Source organism: Lonchura striata, chromosome 3 (assembly GCF_050655825.1).
Source record: "Lonchura striata isolate lonStrDom1 chromosome 3, ASM5065582v1, whole genome shotgun sequence".
Classification (NCBI taxonomy): Eukaryota; Metazoa; Chordata; class Aves; order Passeriformes; family Estrildidae; genus Lonchura; species Lonchura striata.
In genome coordinates, this window is record NC_140705.1 from 25775498 (window position 1) to 25793033 (window position 17536).

At 36.4% G+C, this 17536-nt stretch overlaps 1 protein-coding gene across 15 annotated transcripts in view; it reads right to left on the reverse strand.

The window, feature by feature from the left end:
- KHDRBS2 (KH RNA binding domain containing, signal transduction associated 2) overlaps nt 1-17536 on the reverse strand; it is a 349072-nt gene that overhangs the window by 222540 nt on the left and 108996 nt on the right. The window lies entirely within an intron of this gene.

The window sequence follows — 17536 nt, forward strand, 5'->3', positions numbered from 1 at the left end:
AAAAACAGAAAAATAAAGTTCAGTAGGGCAATTAGAAATGGAGATATAATAACATTTTTCACCGTAGAAGACAGTCAAAAGTTTAAAAAGCTATAATAAGCTAACAATATATAATTATGTAATTTGAGATTTATTTTGTTCTTTTTCACATGATCATAATCAATGAGAGCCAAGTAGCCTATTTTTTAATTTTAATAAGATTTAGAAAACTATAAACAGTAATCTAGTACTTAGGAACTGTTATTTTTACTTAGGAACTGCTATTCTTCATCATCTTGGCATCATTGATCTTGATATGCATATGACTACATTAAAAACTATGATACAGCAAGTGGGAATATCTGGAAATAATAATAGTAATCTAACTAGGTAAGAATCATGTGCACAACTGAAACCTATACTACTGATTTTTTTCAGACATAAAATCTGAGATAATAGAGATTTCCTACATTGGTATCTACTTGAGCAGCAAAAGGAGAATGCAAATAAATGACATTTGAGATTTTCTTCTACTGAATGCCTTCCAAGGTCACCAAAGAATTTACCTGACCATATCAGAACTTTATTTAAATATGGGTTCAAATTCAAAGTCAAGCTTTATGCTGTCACTGTTCATTAGGATAAACATAAACATTTGGGCTGGATGTCATATACCCAGATACCTTTATGCCTTCCCAAATTAAATCTGTATTTTTATCATAGAATAATAGAATGGTTTGGGTTGGAAGGGACCTTCAGGATCTTCTAGCTCCAAGTGGTCTGTTATTGGGCAGGGACATCTTCCATTAGACCAGGCTGCTCAAAGCCCCATTCGCTGTGGCCTTTAACACCCCCAGGCATGGGACACCCAGAACTGCTCTGGGCAACCTGTCCCAGTGCCTCACCACCCTCATTATAAAAAATGTCTTCCTAAACCCCAGTCTAAATCTACCCTTTTTCAGTTTAAATACACTGTCCCTTGTACAGTCACTACAGGCTCAGATAAAAAGGATTTCTGTGTCTGATTTTTAAGCCCCCTTTATATGTAGGAAAAACGCAATCAGATCTTCTCTTCTCCAGGCTGAGCAGCCCCTGCTCTCTCAGCCTGTCTCCATAGGACAGGTGATCCAGCTCTCTGACCTGCTCTGGAGACACTCTAACATGTCCACGTGTTTTGTATGCTGGGAAACCCAGAGCTGGACACAGTACCCCAGGTGGACTCTGATGAGGTGGAGTCAGGGGCAGAATCCCCTCCACTGCCCTGCTGGCCACACTGCTTTTGATGCAGCCCAGGATGTGCTTGGTTTTCTGGACTGCAAGGGCACATTGTCAGCTCATGTCCAAGTTCTCATCCAACTATTTCACTGCACCCCACAGGAATACATTAGCATGACTGGCCTAAGCATGCAAGCAGCTTGAGGTTGTTCTTATGAAAATGTGTTGCTGCACACACTGAAGTAGCATTCACACCACTCGATTTCAGGAATGGACCTCAGCTAGATAAATGGGAACACTGATCACTCCTGGGCTAGCCAGCAGAGCCAACAGCCTTGCCTGAAGGATGGCAGAATGCAGCAGTGAGGTCACCTGTGGTGATGTGAATAGCAGTGCATGAAAGAAGTGAAGTTCCCCCTTCTTTTATGTCTTGAGTTTGCTGCAACTTCAGAGACGTGCATGATGTTTGCAGAATTTAGCATATCCATGTCAGGACCACACCAGGGACTGTGCAGGTACAAAAAAACAATCTATCTAAAGGGTCAGACATCATCCAGATAAATAACACACTTTTGAACTGAGAAAAAAGTAATAAACAAGGACAGATAAAATTTTACTTCAAAAAACCCCAACAGCAAAAGGGACCAACAAAACCCAAACACAAGTAAAAAAACTACAAGCAGCTCAAAGTTCCAACTACTGACTACAGCAACTCAGTCACCAAAGACATCTAAAAAAATTATAAAACAAACAATATAGAATTATCATTTTATGTGTAGTCTCAGCATTTTTGGTTTTATCCCCTGAGATGCCAAAAAGCAACAGAATAATTGCTAACATTTCCAGTCATTCAGATACACTTATATTAGTCCAGAAGCACATTCATCTTCTTAATGACACTCAACTGTGGCCAACATATAAAGAATGACTTTTCCAAAAATTAAAATGAGAGCATGCATCACAAATCACAAAAACAAAGGAACAAACTATCATAAATATGTCATGGTGTATGGAATAAATCTCAGTTTTTCATGCCCCATAATATTTGAGCCTTAATGTGATGATACTTCCTTTATGTCTATAAACCCTTTAACTTACAGAAAAAGAAAGAAATAAATCAAACTCAGTATAAGAAAACTCATTAGATTGGCATCACCTGTTACAGCTTTTTTGCAATTCCTATCTAAATAGATTCTTGGATTTCCTTTCTCCTATCTGGAATCTCTTCTAATACTTGCCCACAATAGTCCTCCCAAACTTTCACCCCATACACAAAATATATTCCGAAGACATAAAAGAGTTGTGCTTTTTTGCTTTTCTCTTTCTGATGACATTTCTTCATCCAATGCAACAAAAAATCTTTGAACAAATATCTTGGCAAAATTTAATTAGGCATGCTGAGACACATAACATACGCTTCTTTGCCAGCCAATGTATTATGAAGAGTTATTTGATATTGTATTTCATGGTATACAGTGATAAGTTACGTGTGAGAGAAACAAATTCTCTCCTCAATCACACTAGCTTTTTTAATTATCAAAGAATATAATTTGCTCCTTTCTCCTCTCAGTTCTATAAACCACTGAATACTATTTCCAGAGCCAAGAAATGACACTAGATGAATTAATAATTCATTGTTGTATGACATCCCCTAGATTTCACTGCTGAAATATATTCTACAAATAGTATAAAACAAATTGTGAAAATTTGCCCTTATTGCTATATAATAAAAGCAAAATTTATAGCTGTGACATGGAGAAGCTCAGTTTGGAATCTGAAGTCCATACAACAAATAACATTGTCTATGATCTATCATAAGCCCTTTCTCATTGAAGCCCATGTGAAAAAAGTAATTTAAATTTACATAGCAGGCTTTTTTTTGCTGCATTTTTGTGCTACACATGTAAAATCCTTTCATCTATTTTTAATTATAGATTATTCCCTTCCTTAAAAGACTGCCAGTATAAATTGAAATGCATTTCTGTAGATGTATTAGGCCAAAATTCCATATAGTCCAAACGCTGAATAACATCTTTTTCACTATACTTCAAGTACTTTTGGAACCTTTTATAAACTAGTCTATCTGATATACTTCAATGAAATCAATGTGCCATCTTCATTTAATACTGAACTTGCATTAAAATTATTTTACCTGGGTATGTAGATCATAATGCATATTATAAGTTTTGTATACTAAGCATAAAAATAATAAAGAGCAAACCTTAAAGAAAAAAAACAGCAGTTACTGTATGTGAACCTCATTAAAAAACTCCACATTTTGTAAGTTCAGACACTATATTTTAATTTTTTTTTTCAGAATATATAATAGTAATATTTCTCCCGCAAATTTCAGAATAAGAAGCAGTGATAGCTGTCTGTATCATGAAAGGAGAAAGCAAATGTGCAGATTCAGTATTGCTCTGCTGATGTAATAAGAAAGAAAAGCAAGAAGGTGGTAGAAAACAGACAAAACCAAAGACAGCCATTTCAAATACATGAATTGTAAAACATGGGGAGTCATATCACAGTCATGGACTCACAGAATGGTTTGCTTTGGAAGGGACCTTAAAGACCATCCAGTTCCCACCCCCCTGCCCTTCCACTAGACCAGGCTGCTCAGAGCCTCATCCAAAAGGGCCTTGAACTCCTCCAAAGATGGGGTATCCACAGCATCCTTGGGCAACCTGCTCATGTCCTACCACCCTCACAGTGAATAATTTCTTCTTAATATCTAATCTAAACCCGCCCTCGTTCTGTTTGAAGCCACCACCCCTTGTCCTGTCACTACAGGCTCCTGTGAGTGTATAGTCTCTCTCCATCTTTGTTGTAGGCTCCCTTCAACTACTGCAAAGCTGAAATTAGATCCACATCAAATTATCCTGGGTCTGGATGATGAAAGGGCAAAAAACCCCAAAACAATTCAAGGTTTAATATCACATCATTCTTTTACCACGCACTTTTCAGCATCATGATTGAGTTTTCTACTTAAAAGGAATTGAAGAAAAAGCTTCCTATATCTAACTGGGCGATGATTGCAAGAGATTAATTTCTGCAGAGCATGTTTTAGAAATTGCAGCTAAATCTTCAAAGCAACAAACTAAAACATTCTGTTTGCAACTGCTGACACCCAGGATTTGGCCTTGAAATAGTAAAACAGAATTAATAATTTATTGTCAAACTATACAAGAGTACACATTTGTTACATCAGTTTAAAGAAATGTGAAACATTAATTTTGGACTTGCATATATGCCTTTGGATCAAGTCTCTTAACAACTAGAGATTCAATCTAACCAGTGTTGCACTAGAGCTGAGAGTTATATAGATAGCTAATTATATTTTTAATTAAGGAAGTAAGACTTGCTGGACATTCCCTATATCCCCTCATTCTGTAAACAGATCCTTGGAGAAAGATTACCAACATAATACAATTTAAAAAAAAAATTAGTTTTCTTTCTCTCTCACATCAGATAAGCATTTGGCAATAGAAGAGATGAAGCAGGACCTGCTGCTGGACAGAAAAACAGAGGAGGTTTTATTTACTTTTCCTCTTCACTTCATGAAAATTACTCTTAAGTGAGTTCTTTAGACACCCCTAAATCATTCATCACCAAAGAACAAACACACAGTGCAGCCATTGACTTTCACAGCAGGGTTTGTAAGCACAGGAAGGGAAGATCGGCCTATAAGGCCAAAATTCAGCAAAGCATTTGCACATTCATAAGCTAAAAACATCCCAGCTGTGTTCCTATGTCCTCTAAACACAGTTCATGAGATGAGGGTCTAGTAAGTACTAGAGTTACTTCTAAAGATTTGGTTTCAAAGAAATTTCTCAGAGACTGTGAAAGGAAGATGACGAGGCAGGGATTAGAGTAAGGCTTTGTGTTGATTTTAATCACTAACTGCTACCCCTCTCATCTCCTCCACAAAGTCTGAAAAAAAAAATCTATTTTGTATTATAAATGGACTTGATCTGATTCTAACTAAAGGAATATCTGAGTTCACATATAGATACAATATCCTATTAATAAAAAAATAGGCAAAACAGCCTGAAAGTCTTGAGCACATCCATATAGGTCCTTAGGTATGTGATATATTCTGTAAGGATAACAGCTCATTCATCTGAACTCAGAAAACTCTGAATTTAGTGTATGAATATGCCGCATTTGTAAGATTTATAATTATCAACAAAATCATTCTCTGCAAACACCTCTAAATTAGATGGACAAGAGCTTTTATTGTAGGAAAAGTAAGAACTGAGAAATAAAGCCAAAGCCACACAGTGGTGGGAACTAAAGGAAAACATTACAGTCCTGCTGACTCCAAGTGCCAGCTCCAAACTGGACTGAATTCATGTTCACCTGCAATCAAAAAACCCCAGAAACTAGTAAAATTAGGAAAAAGTAAATAATATTACTTGTAATGCTAACACTGTACCTTATGATTATGCTGCTTATTCAAAACTGTCAGAGCTGCACATATGCCTTACTTTAGCTATCTTTGATAAAGCAGAAACATACCTCACACCCAAGCATACTTGGAAAGAAGCTTGTCAGAGAATACTTCTCTGCCAGAAAATTTTCTTTTCAAAGAAGATTAAAAGAAGATAGGGTGGTTTTCTTGTAATAAATGGCTATAAACTCAAATTAAATCTGTACAGATTTCCTTACAGCTATTATTGCGAAGCCACAAATTATTGTGGATTACAGAACAACTGTACTGCAATGAAGTTATATCTCTAAGGTTATATTGATGTTGGATAAATAAATGAAAAAGGAATGCTACATTACAACAGTAATCAATCTGAAAAATGATCCAGAGACTAATCAATGCAACTGAATAAGAGAACATTAATCCCTGATGGAGATATTACAAAGTAAATAATATCTAACTTAGCTATCTAAATTCCACTCACCATATTCTTCTATTATGTTTCTTGTGGAATTGAATTTCAGGGCACTCCAAAGAGTTGTTGCTCCAAGTCTGATTTTTTTTCATTATTCTATTTAATTGTGTGGACTGTAATTTAATTTACTGCAATGCTGCCTCTATTGTGGCAATGCAAAATTCCTTGTAAGATTAGCCCATTAAAGTATATTAAAAGTATTTATCATGATCCTCAAGAGTACAGATAACATTATGCATGGAAAACTGGGATTTAATGTAATTGCTACAAATAATTCAAAACAGTTCTTTCTGCATTTATCTGTATGTAAAACAGGAAGAACAATAATCATAAAACTAAACTCAGCAAGATCAAAGCTGGTATTTATGAAGCTGCATGTAGATAAATAAAATACTTTAGAATATAAGTCACTATTCTGAAAAAGTATAAAAGGGAAAAAACATCAGTGTACAAACATATTCAGCCCCCTGAATTGCTGTAAGCAATTGAGTTCATCTACTCTAATTTCCTTGTCTCTCTTTTTTTATCTTCCCATTTCTCACACATGAATGTGCTGCTTTAATTCTTCCAGTGTTTGTTTTTTTTTTTAAGAAAACTTATTGCCTGTTCCACAGGCAAGGATGTTAGTGCCAGGACTCCCCCTGACAATGCCATTCAGGATAGCAAATGCCATGTGCAGGAGAAGGGGGTTTCCCAGTTGGGTGCATGGTCACATAACCAAACCTGTTGGGAAACTGAGGCACGGGAGTGCCCCTGCAGAGAGTGGCAGACACGGGACACTGTCAACAAGCACTGACTTGTTCTCTGACCAATGAAATGCAAGTGAGCTGAAATCAAGAAGAGTTTGGCACAGGTCTGGATGTGAACCTCAGAGTTCTGGGTGTGAAATTGGCCCTATTGCAGACAGAGGGGAGATTGCATCTGAGTCACTTGGCAGCTTGTTTCTAATGCATAATACATGTGTACATAGCTTTGTTTACTTTGCTGGGATATTTAGAAAACCTTACAATATTCCAAAAAAAGAAAAAAATTAAACTGCTTTAAGGTAAGAAAACTACTAAACATTTACAACTTGACAAAACAGAAAGCACTTTAACTTTTTCTCTGCTAAGGACTATCTTTACCCTTCCCACATTGCTCTCTTTCTACTTCTTTGCCTTGCCTTCTTTAAAGTTTCAAGGTCTTCCATCACCTTCAACTCAAAAGGAATAAAGCTGAGGCACTATCTCAATGTTTTGCCCTTTGGAAGCAGCATAATTTGTAGAAAGAAAAGAATGTGTCCCATCTTTTTAAACCCAGCAGTGTAAGTCTTACAAATGTTCTGTCAGAACTACAAAATATGTAAGTCTGTTTTAACATTACATTCAAGGGAGGCAATGAAAACTTTTAATATCACCACTGTGTTACATCAGTAATGAAACAGCATCTGCTTGAAGTCTGATGTGATTCTTCTGTGAGGACAATGCAATTTTCTTAACTATCAGCTTCAGAGTATGAAATTTTTAACACAGAGCTAAATTGCCCTCTTGGCTATTCTGTTTTGAAGATGTCTTCACTAATGACATGGAAGCATCATAACACTCCATGAATTGTGCTAGTAGGAAATACTTGCATTGCTATATCTTGTTAAATCCCTACAACCACTCTAACACCTCACTCTTCAGACTGGAGCTCTAGTCTAAAAATTAACAGAGAACTATATAGAGATTGCATGGGAATGTGATTTGCTCGCTCAGCTAAATACTAAGAGTGATTTATTCCTTGCACTGGTCATTGGCAAAACTGCCTCTGGCTTCAGCAGTACAAAAATGCACTTGTGGGACTCTAAAAGCATTAAGAGGATGGACCTTCTTAAGTATCAAAGAAGAATATTCCAACAATTTTCAAATTTTATTTGAATTACAAACATTTAAAGTACTCAAATGAGTGTCCCATTTTCCTGGTTATTTTAACCTGTCTCGGTATGTAACCAATCTATGAACTTTAAGTTTTCATCAATAATTCATACAGGTATAATGTAGGAAGATGTGATAATCTCAATTTTTATTCCAATTTAAATTTTAAAATTAAAAATAAAACATTGTGTTCCAATATTCCATGTGTATGAAGAAATGTAAGTATTTTTTTATTTAATACCAAACAAATTCATTAAAACAAGAATACTAAAAAGATCAGAGATTTCAGCTTGGTTTCTTTCAATAAGCACACAAACTTGCACAAATTGTTTGGTATTTATGGCCTTTTTCACGAAATCACAGATAAGTTACAGAATCAACAAGGCAGACTGTTTCCAATATTTACAATATTTCTGAAGTTTATAGTCCAAAATTTGTCACTGAGAGACAAAAAGGACATGTAGGATTTTTTTTTTTCATTTGTTCTATTTAGGATTTTTCTCTCCTGGGGAATATTTACTGAGCAAAACACAACCAGAGCAATCTTCACCAAGGTCTTTTTTGTTACCATTGCCTCAGGGAGACACTGGATAAGAAGTGGTCAGGAGATAAACGTGATGCTCCTGTGACCCAGCAGTTCCTGATGGCTAATCCTTGACTCTGATGGTAGTCCAGATCTTGTACCACTGAAAACAAACTCCAGTGCTGAGGAATAACATCTACTTTGTGCAACATCCCATGTCCCTTTTCAGAAACTAACAGGGTGTACATGTGAGTGTCTAATTACACAAAAATAAGCTGCAGTAAATTGGGCTCTAGCTATAATATTAGAATGCTGTAAATGTCTGCTGACACAAACTCACAAGTAGTATTTTTACAAAAGTGCAACTAAAAAATTTCCAGCTGCCATAAGGACAGGAACAGGTTGCTTACTGAGAAATATAAATGACTTCTCTAATGAGACAAAAAAGGTCCTGTTCACATACTCCTACAGTGCCCAGATAGAATACACAGAATAAAACTGAAACCCGACTGGAGAAGTCAACAGAGCGCCCTGGTGCCCAATCTTCAGACCTAGATTCTGCAGAGCAGGTCATAGTAAACCACAAGCCACATCTCTAGAGAAAATATTTTTCCAGAACTTGAGAGACTCAAACAAAGTGGAAGTCACTGTTGCAGAGACAAGCAGCCACTCTGATTCATGTATGGGCAAGAAGCAGTAATTTGGTGGGTTCTAATACTGCTCTTTTTCCAAACCAAAGGATGGTTTGGTACTTATGCTTTATCTTTACATGCTGCATGAAACTCGGTATAAAAAGGTACTACATCATTCCCATTTAGGACATAGAATGATCTGGAGGCTTATTCAAGTATGACTTGAGAAGGCAGTAGGTTTTATATCAAAGTGAAAGGGACGCTGTTGACTAACTTGGTGATAATTGCAAAGTAATTTTACTTGAGCTGCTTTAGCTATACTCTTAAAATGTAAGTGATGTCAACTCCATTTAAAATGCAAGTCCTATCAATGTGTAGAAACGTTGAGGAAATGAGTTACAAATCCATGTTGAGACTTTGGAAGTGACTGTGCATCTTTTGGGGATAAAAGAGTTGAAACATTAAATAGCATGGGAATTTAAAATTTCTAAGAGACAGACATCCCTAGTCACTGTGCAGAAAAAGCCAGAAGGAACTGGCTAACAGAGAGACTTAATGGTCAGCCATGAATTGGAGCAATATATCACACACACACATCTTTCTTTCTCTCTCCACATATACATACAGATAACAAAGCTTTCAAAAAGCTTACCTTAAGCCTAACTCCTCTAAGCAAGGTCAGAATGGTTACTCACTCAAGTCAAATAAAGCAGACCCTGTTCTTAACCCAAAAGGAATTGGGTAAAAGGCTGTTTTCTCTGCAGCAATATGGACTATGTACTTAAATCCGTTCTAAAATTCAGAGAGAGGTGTCAGACAAAACATTGTAAATCTTTGATATAAATATAACAAACCACCTTTGTACGGAAAAAATCCATACTGCAGAGAAGCAAACTTGAGAGAAATGGAAACAAATGGATCTCCAAAATTTTACAGCACAAACTGAAAAAGCCAGGGACTACTCTGCTGCAGATCACTTGAAACTGCATAAATTGAAGGAAAAGAGGCAACTGCTCTTTCTAGCCAGGTTCCAAACCCAAGATTACCAGGAGATGCCTGTTAACATAGATGAGCTTCTGATATATATGGAATGATGTACCATAAGGCAACTCCTGGATTATGCAGATAGGATCATTTGAATATGAGGAAGGGAAGAATTTATCCCAGTGGGGCCAGTTAACTCTTTTGGCTCAATGGCTTAATATTTTTGAGCTTGATTCCACTTCAGCCAGCAAGCCAGACAAATAGGTTAACTAATGGAACCTGCACAAACTATTCAACAGAAGGTGCTCCTGTCTGCCAAGGTTGTGATGTCCCTACTGTCTTTCCCAAAATAATTTGTAGCACCACATCCCTGGCAGACCGGCAAGAGGCCTAAAAATCAAAACAGGCAGAATTATGACAAGAAAATAAGAGGTTTATGGCTTCCCATCTAGGAAGACTCTCACTCAGAGAATAAACATATTCCTTTTGTACCAGAGAGAGGACAAATGACTGAAAGCACTCAGTTTACTGTGGTATCAACAGATACAAATTTAGTTAAAAGGATGTGGCTGAGAAGAAGAAAAGACAATTTGTTTTCTTCTAGGTGTTGCAGGGGGTAACATGGAGTTTTCTGAAAAAAAAAGAGAAGGAACAACCTTCTGACAATAAACTGATTTGCACAGATCTGAGGAGCTGGTGAAACATATTTGCACAGATCTAAGGAGCTGGAGGGGGCAGACAATGCATGGACATAAGACATCTAAGAGAAGTAATGGAAAAAGCATTTTTCATTAATGTCTCATCCACTGACTTCTCACAAATTTATTCTACAGGCAACTGTAAGTTTAGATGGAAGAATAGTTTCAAGAAAAATAAAGAACAAAGTCAAAGGAATGAAAAGAATGTGCTGAGAAGGTGGTGCATGAAAGCTTCCAAAGGACTGGCAAGCCCTGGAGACTACTGGTGCAGGTGAATGAGCACAAATTTGTGTCCATCTGAGTCTGGAACTCAGCCTGCATCCAAGATGACTGCTCTATGCAGAGGAAGATTATGGGGTCACATATGCTGCTGATGAAATAAAGGATCTTCTGACAGACTTTCTGAAACCTACCACTGACCTGCCAGTAAAGGCCTCTATTTTCTGAGAATATAATCAGAGTTGTCTTCCCAAATGTGGCTCTAACCAGGTAACCGTGAGACTGCAGTTCAGATGTGATACTCAATAAGGTGGATAATTTCTGAGAATAATTATCTGCCTTTAGTAAAAACCTAAACAATTGCAATACTTAATAGAATCAGTAAAAGTTTATAGAATAAAAGCTATTCTAAGAAATATTGGTTGTGATCTGTATCTACCTCAAAGTGCCTCCCCTATCAGGGGAAAAATAAATTTTACAACTCACTAGGGTGATACACAAAAAACTGGGGTGGTTGAACAGCTGGAAGTTGTAGAATACAAGTAATATTGAAGGAAGAGTGATAAAGATGATATCTTCTTTTAATCTTTGCCTGCCAACAGATTTATGTTTTCTCTGTATAAAGAAAAAGTATTATATTTAGAATATTTTTTCAAAACCTAGCTTTAGATAGTGAAAGCCTTTGGCATTTTCTTTACATGCCCACTTAAAGGAAAAGCTGAGAGAATGCAGATTACAGTAGGATTTAAAGAGTTAACATCCTTTAGCCATTTTGGTCCTTGAAGATTTCAGTTTCAAAAGATGGGGTTGGTCTGCTTTTTGTTTGTTTCCTTTCCCTTGCATTTTTCTTTGTTGCTGGTTGTTATGGTTCTTATAGCCCCACAGCAGTTCATACCAGGAAGCTGAAGATATTTAGGAAGACAAAAAATCTGTGCTGCAGCAGAAGCAGCTGCTTTTGTAACTTTGGCTCACATCTTGAAAGCAAGTTGAGGGCCCAATCCTGCTCATAGTCATAAAACTGTGGGGTGAAATGGCTGTAAGCTGTAAGATACTGTGTTGGTATAGATAAAAATACAGTCTTTATGACTTTTAAACACTAGAAAAAAAAACCCAACAGAAAAATACAAAATGGGTGACCAGCAATTAGCGATTTAAAACTACTATTGATGCTCCTAGCTGTGAGCTAGTTTTCTAAATTAAATGCCGCACATTGCTCTATGTTTCCCCTAGAGGTCTTCCAGCGGAATATGATAAAGGAGTACTTCAAGAGAATAGAAAAACCTTGCCTAAGAAAATTAACCTTTCAGAGATATTGCATAAAGTCCAAATCAAAATTCCCAGCAGGCTGGAAGTAAATCTGAAGGTTTAAAAAACTAAAATCGAGTTTTTATAGGAATTCCTAAATTTTTATCTCCAACTCTAAGAGCTGAAACTCCTGGTGAAATAGAGAGTTTTGGAATTCAGTTAACAAAATGAATTAAGCATTTATATTTTAGTTTGTAGAGTTATGTGTTGAATTTTAACCTTTTACTTAAGAAACCTCTGCCTTGGTACAAAAGGGCATAGGAAAATGTAAATTTCTGAAGCTTTAGGGATGCAAAGAACCCAAATAAAGAAGCTTCCCTGTCTCCAAGCCTATCAAGACTGACAGACGTGCACAGATAGGCACCGAAGGACCGAAAGCGCATGTGCAGAGAGGAAGAGTTCAAAAGTTCAGTCATGAGGAAGACCAAAATCTTCGGCCTCAGAAGACCCCGAGAGACCCCTGCAGGACCACCACAGCCAACCACGAGTTCCCAGAAGGGCGTGGACCTATTTAGCATGAGAGGCGAGGACAGGCGGGGCCAGGGGTTGAATATGCATGGAAAAGTTGTGCAATGTACTGCATATGGAACACCTTTGGGAATAAAAGTGTGGGTCAGACTGAGGCTCGGGGCACAAGTTTTTGGAGAGATATCTCACTTGTGCCGGGCGCTGGCAATACATACCCACTTCATAACTACCCCAGGTTGTGGAGTCTATTTATTTATTCCGCATATTGCTTCACTGGTAACGCACTGAGCAGAACTATCACTGCCATAAGCCAGAGCAAGAAACCTCACAGGCACAGCTGGAGCAACACCAGCATAAAATCTGGTGCAACAGACCACTAAGTGATTTTTGGTTGGTTTTGTTTGGGGTTTTTTTTAAAGACTTTCTAAAGTCTTTTGTAACTTCTCATTCTTGTTGAGAATGTTGACATTCTCACTTGGAAAAAATATTGCATATGTACCTATACTGCATGACCTTAAACATTTTGACAGGCAGTGATACTCAAAAGGTTTTAAAACTCTGGACACTAAAGACAACACCTTTGATCTTAGCATTGGGAAAGAATATAATACAATGCTTGGACCATAGCATCTTATAGACGAAACCTGCAACTTTTTTTCTTCCCTTCTGGGCTATCTGAGCATTAATTTAATTAACTTTTTTTTTAAAAAAAACAACAAAGTCAAGAGAATCCTATCAGGGAACTAACTTTCCACTATTAGGACACTACACCCATGGTAGATACGACCTAATGAAAAAAAAACATTGTGCTTCCAACCAAAAACCTACTGGGCACTATTCACATTGCATATGGACTTAATCCTGTAATATATTGAAACATTTATTTAAACGTTGCAGGACTGACCTCACAGCACTTAGAATTTGTAGGGAAGAGACCAGTGCACACTGCAAGTATCCCATATTTTCAAAATATTTTTAAGGCACTTATATAACATAGCTGCTAAAAACCAACCTAAAGCCAACATGCTAATAAATGCGTCTCAGTAATTTCAGTGTGTGCTCATTTCAGATCTTTTTAGTTGCAAACAAGCTCCTAATGCTTGGTTTTTCTTATAAAGATAATGAAACAAATTCTGTTTAACAGGACAAGCTGCTGTCCACTGACAGTGGACCTTATTTGGAAACCATTTAACCCACAGATTAAAGAAAGGCGCATAGTTCAACTGCAATTATCGCCTCTTTCCTTAGGAACTAGTTGTAACAAAAACTGAAACTTGAAGAGGCAGCAGTTAAAAGTGCTTTAGTGCTTTAGCTGTTAAAGCACCGAGCACAGAAAAGTAATTTATGTGGTTTTTCAAAGCCGCAGTGCAAGTTTGTTCTCTAATTTTTCATGTTTTATAGGAAGACAACATGAATTTTTAATAACAGAAACTTTTCAATAGCCAGGACAAATTACATAAATAAGTGCAAGTTTAAGTGATGAGAGAAATGGGTAATAAACAGATAGTGTGCAAAATAGGAAATGGTGTTGACAGGATTTCTTTAAGTAAAAAAGTTTTAAATTGGAATGACAATTATACATCAGTATGCAGAAGATCTAATGCAAACACTGTGACTTATGTTCTCCTTCATGCGTGTCTAACAGCTCATGTGCAACTGTAAAAATCAATGGTTTAGCTTTTTTTAATCCAATATATAACCTTGTTATCAGGACATCAATTTCCAAATCCTACTCTATGCAAGTAAAACGCGGTTCAAAAATATGTTTGGAGCAAAGAAAATGCTTTAGTTTAACTGCCCTTTAGTTTAAATAACTGATCAGTCTTCCAAATGTCTTGCAGGTGATGAACAATGAGTTTTCAGGAAAAGATTTGCAGGCTAAAAACTATTTTTCATTTTTTTTAACAAAATAAAAATAACCAAATATCTTTCTTTGTCTAACACTTAATATAGTATTTAAGCAAAATTAAAACATTCTATTATTCTTAGGTTATTCTGCTCTTCCAAAAAGGCTACTTTAGGTCACTTTTAATATAGAAATATTCTTTAAAATAGAAACAAACTACTGATGTGGTTATACCTGAGCATCTCTTCAGTAACTTCTAACACAACTTTCTGTGACATACATTAGTTCTGTGGTGTTTTGTGCACAACTGGAACTGTTCATAAAACATATTGCATTGCCTTTTCAAATGAATATATCCTGTTCCCACACTGTAGGCACAGCAGATACTCAGAAATCTCAAGTCACTCTTAACAAGTATTCACTGTAGCTCTGGAAGGAAACAGCCTAAAGTCTTTAATCTCTGAAATTTACCCATAGGTTTCTTTAAAGAAGATGAGAAAATTCTGAAGAACAGACACACCTCCGTTGATGTAATCCACTTCCCAGACACGGAAACTGGCCCTCTGACCAAAATTACTGACTATAGCCAGAGCAGTTCACTGTTGAGCCAAGAACTTCCCTGTTGTCATTTTGGCACTAAAGAACCTCAAATCAGCAGATCAGTTCTTTTTGAAGATTTAAATATCTAGGGATCTAGGGTATAAACATACTCAGCACTTTTCAGCAGAAATTCTGTTTCTGCTTCTCTGATGCAAGTCAGCATCCAGCTGCACCAGACTGGAGGGGAAAAGCACAGTCCACAGTCTGTCTAAGAACTGCTATGGCTCATGGCATACGACAGACAACTTTAAGGAAATTCTAGTTTCTAGAGAGAAATTACATCCATCTTTCTTGAATACTCCTGCAAAACAAAGATCTATCAGCCAATATACATAAACTGACTTCTTTTATGGTTCAAAAACCCCACAAAAAGCCTCCAGACTTTGGTAATTTGTATTTAAATCAGGAAAAAAGTACTGCATAAATGATACTAGTGCACTTGTTTTTTGACAAGAAAGATGTTTTAACGAGAGAAAGTTGTGTTTTCCTCAGCAATGTAGCAATTCACACCATTATTTATGCTCACAATCAAACATATTTTCTTTACATTTTACCAGTATCTCAACCTAGAATAGCCTCTCTGAAATGCTAATTGTGACTATTACCCATCCCATGATTATTCTCACACTCTTTTGCCAGGAACTGGTAACAGCGATGTACATGGATGAGAAAATTCCTACCTCTCACTGCAATTGCACAGGGATTTTGTTTTCTTTTGAGTCAGTAATGTCTAAATTGGATTAAGATAAATTGCTTATGAGCCTTTCTCTACAGAAATTGCTTTCATGAGTGCTATATTTAATGCCAGTTTACACTAGAACTTCATTTTTTTACACCAGTCTTATATGAATAAGTTTCCACGAAGGTTATACTCAATTTCAAATTATTCTTAAGGACTAAAAGCTTTCTGAAGAGGAAAAGAAAATACCCCAAATTTTGTTGATATACTCATGAGTGAATGTAGTACCTGTCATGATGACAATGTTCATTATGATCAGATGAAAATCAGAAGTCTTAGTCTATCTATTAATGTGTTTAAATATCTTTACACTCCCTTGTCTGAGCAATTGATGCTCTCAGCAATAATAATCTAAGTGCGGGGCTGAGAATGGAGTGACTGGGCATCAGATGTAGTACTGATGCAAATTACTGCTACTTAGCAGGACATACATTCTTTTATCCAGGGAAATATTTATGATTCCAGAAGTTAGACATAAGTAATTACAATATTTTACCTGTCAATACCTGGAAATAAAATCAGTAGTGTATTCAACATTTACTATCTTATAATCATAACTGAAGTGTCACTAAATATCTGACTAAAATGTCATAAAGAAAACTCTGAAAAATTAAAATATAATCTGTGTGCTTGATTTGTCTGGTTTGTGGGTTATTTTTTTTTAATATTGCAATTGCAGAACTCATATTTTCTATGTGATTGCTGATACACATTACCAAGACCAAATAATGCCAACCAAAAAATCCTGATTGGTCTTTCCTTTATTTCAGCATATTATTGCTTTCATAATTCTAGCTACTGAGATTAATGACAGATGTGACAGAAAGGAAAGAATAATAACGCACAATATTACTAGAGGCTATATACAGGTAAAATATAGTGAAATTAGCAATCATTATTTTTGTGTTGACCATAATACTGCTGTTCTCCAGACTCTAAAAGATATTACAATGCAATCAGTACTTGTTCTTTTGGTCAAATATATGTGAAAAGTTCCTTAATGTCCTGATTTTAGCTGGGATAGGATTAATTTTCTTCCTAGTAAATGGTACCCTGTTGTGTTTGGGATTTAGTATGAGAATAATACTGATTACACACTAATGTTTGGGATGTTGTTAACTGGGGCTTACCCCAGGCCAAGGACTTTTGAGTGTCTCATGCTCTGCCAGTCAGGAGCTGCACAAGCAGCCAGGAGGAGCAAAGCCAGGACAGCTGACCCAAACTGGCCAAAGGGATATTCCATACCACAGAGCATCATGTTCAGTATATAAACTTGGTGGGGAACTAGCTGAGGAGGAGTAACACCTCCAAGTAATTACTTGGTGGCATTAACCAGGCTGTGATTCCAAACAGCTTGTTTTTTCTTTATCTATAGTGCATTTTTACACACACTTAAGCAAAATGCCCACTTTGTTATCTTCTCCTAGAACTATACCCCAAATAAATATTCAATATTAAAAACGCCCTGTCTCTAAAGAAACAGAAAACAAAAAACTCATTTATGTACATCAATATTACAGCAATACTGT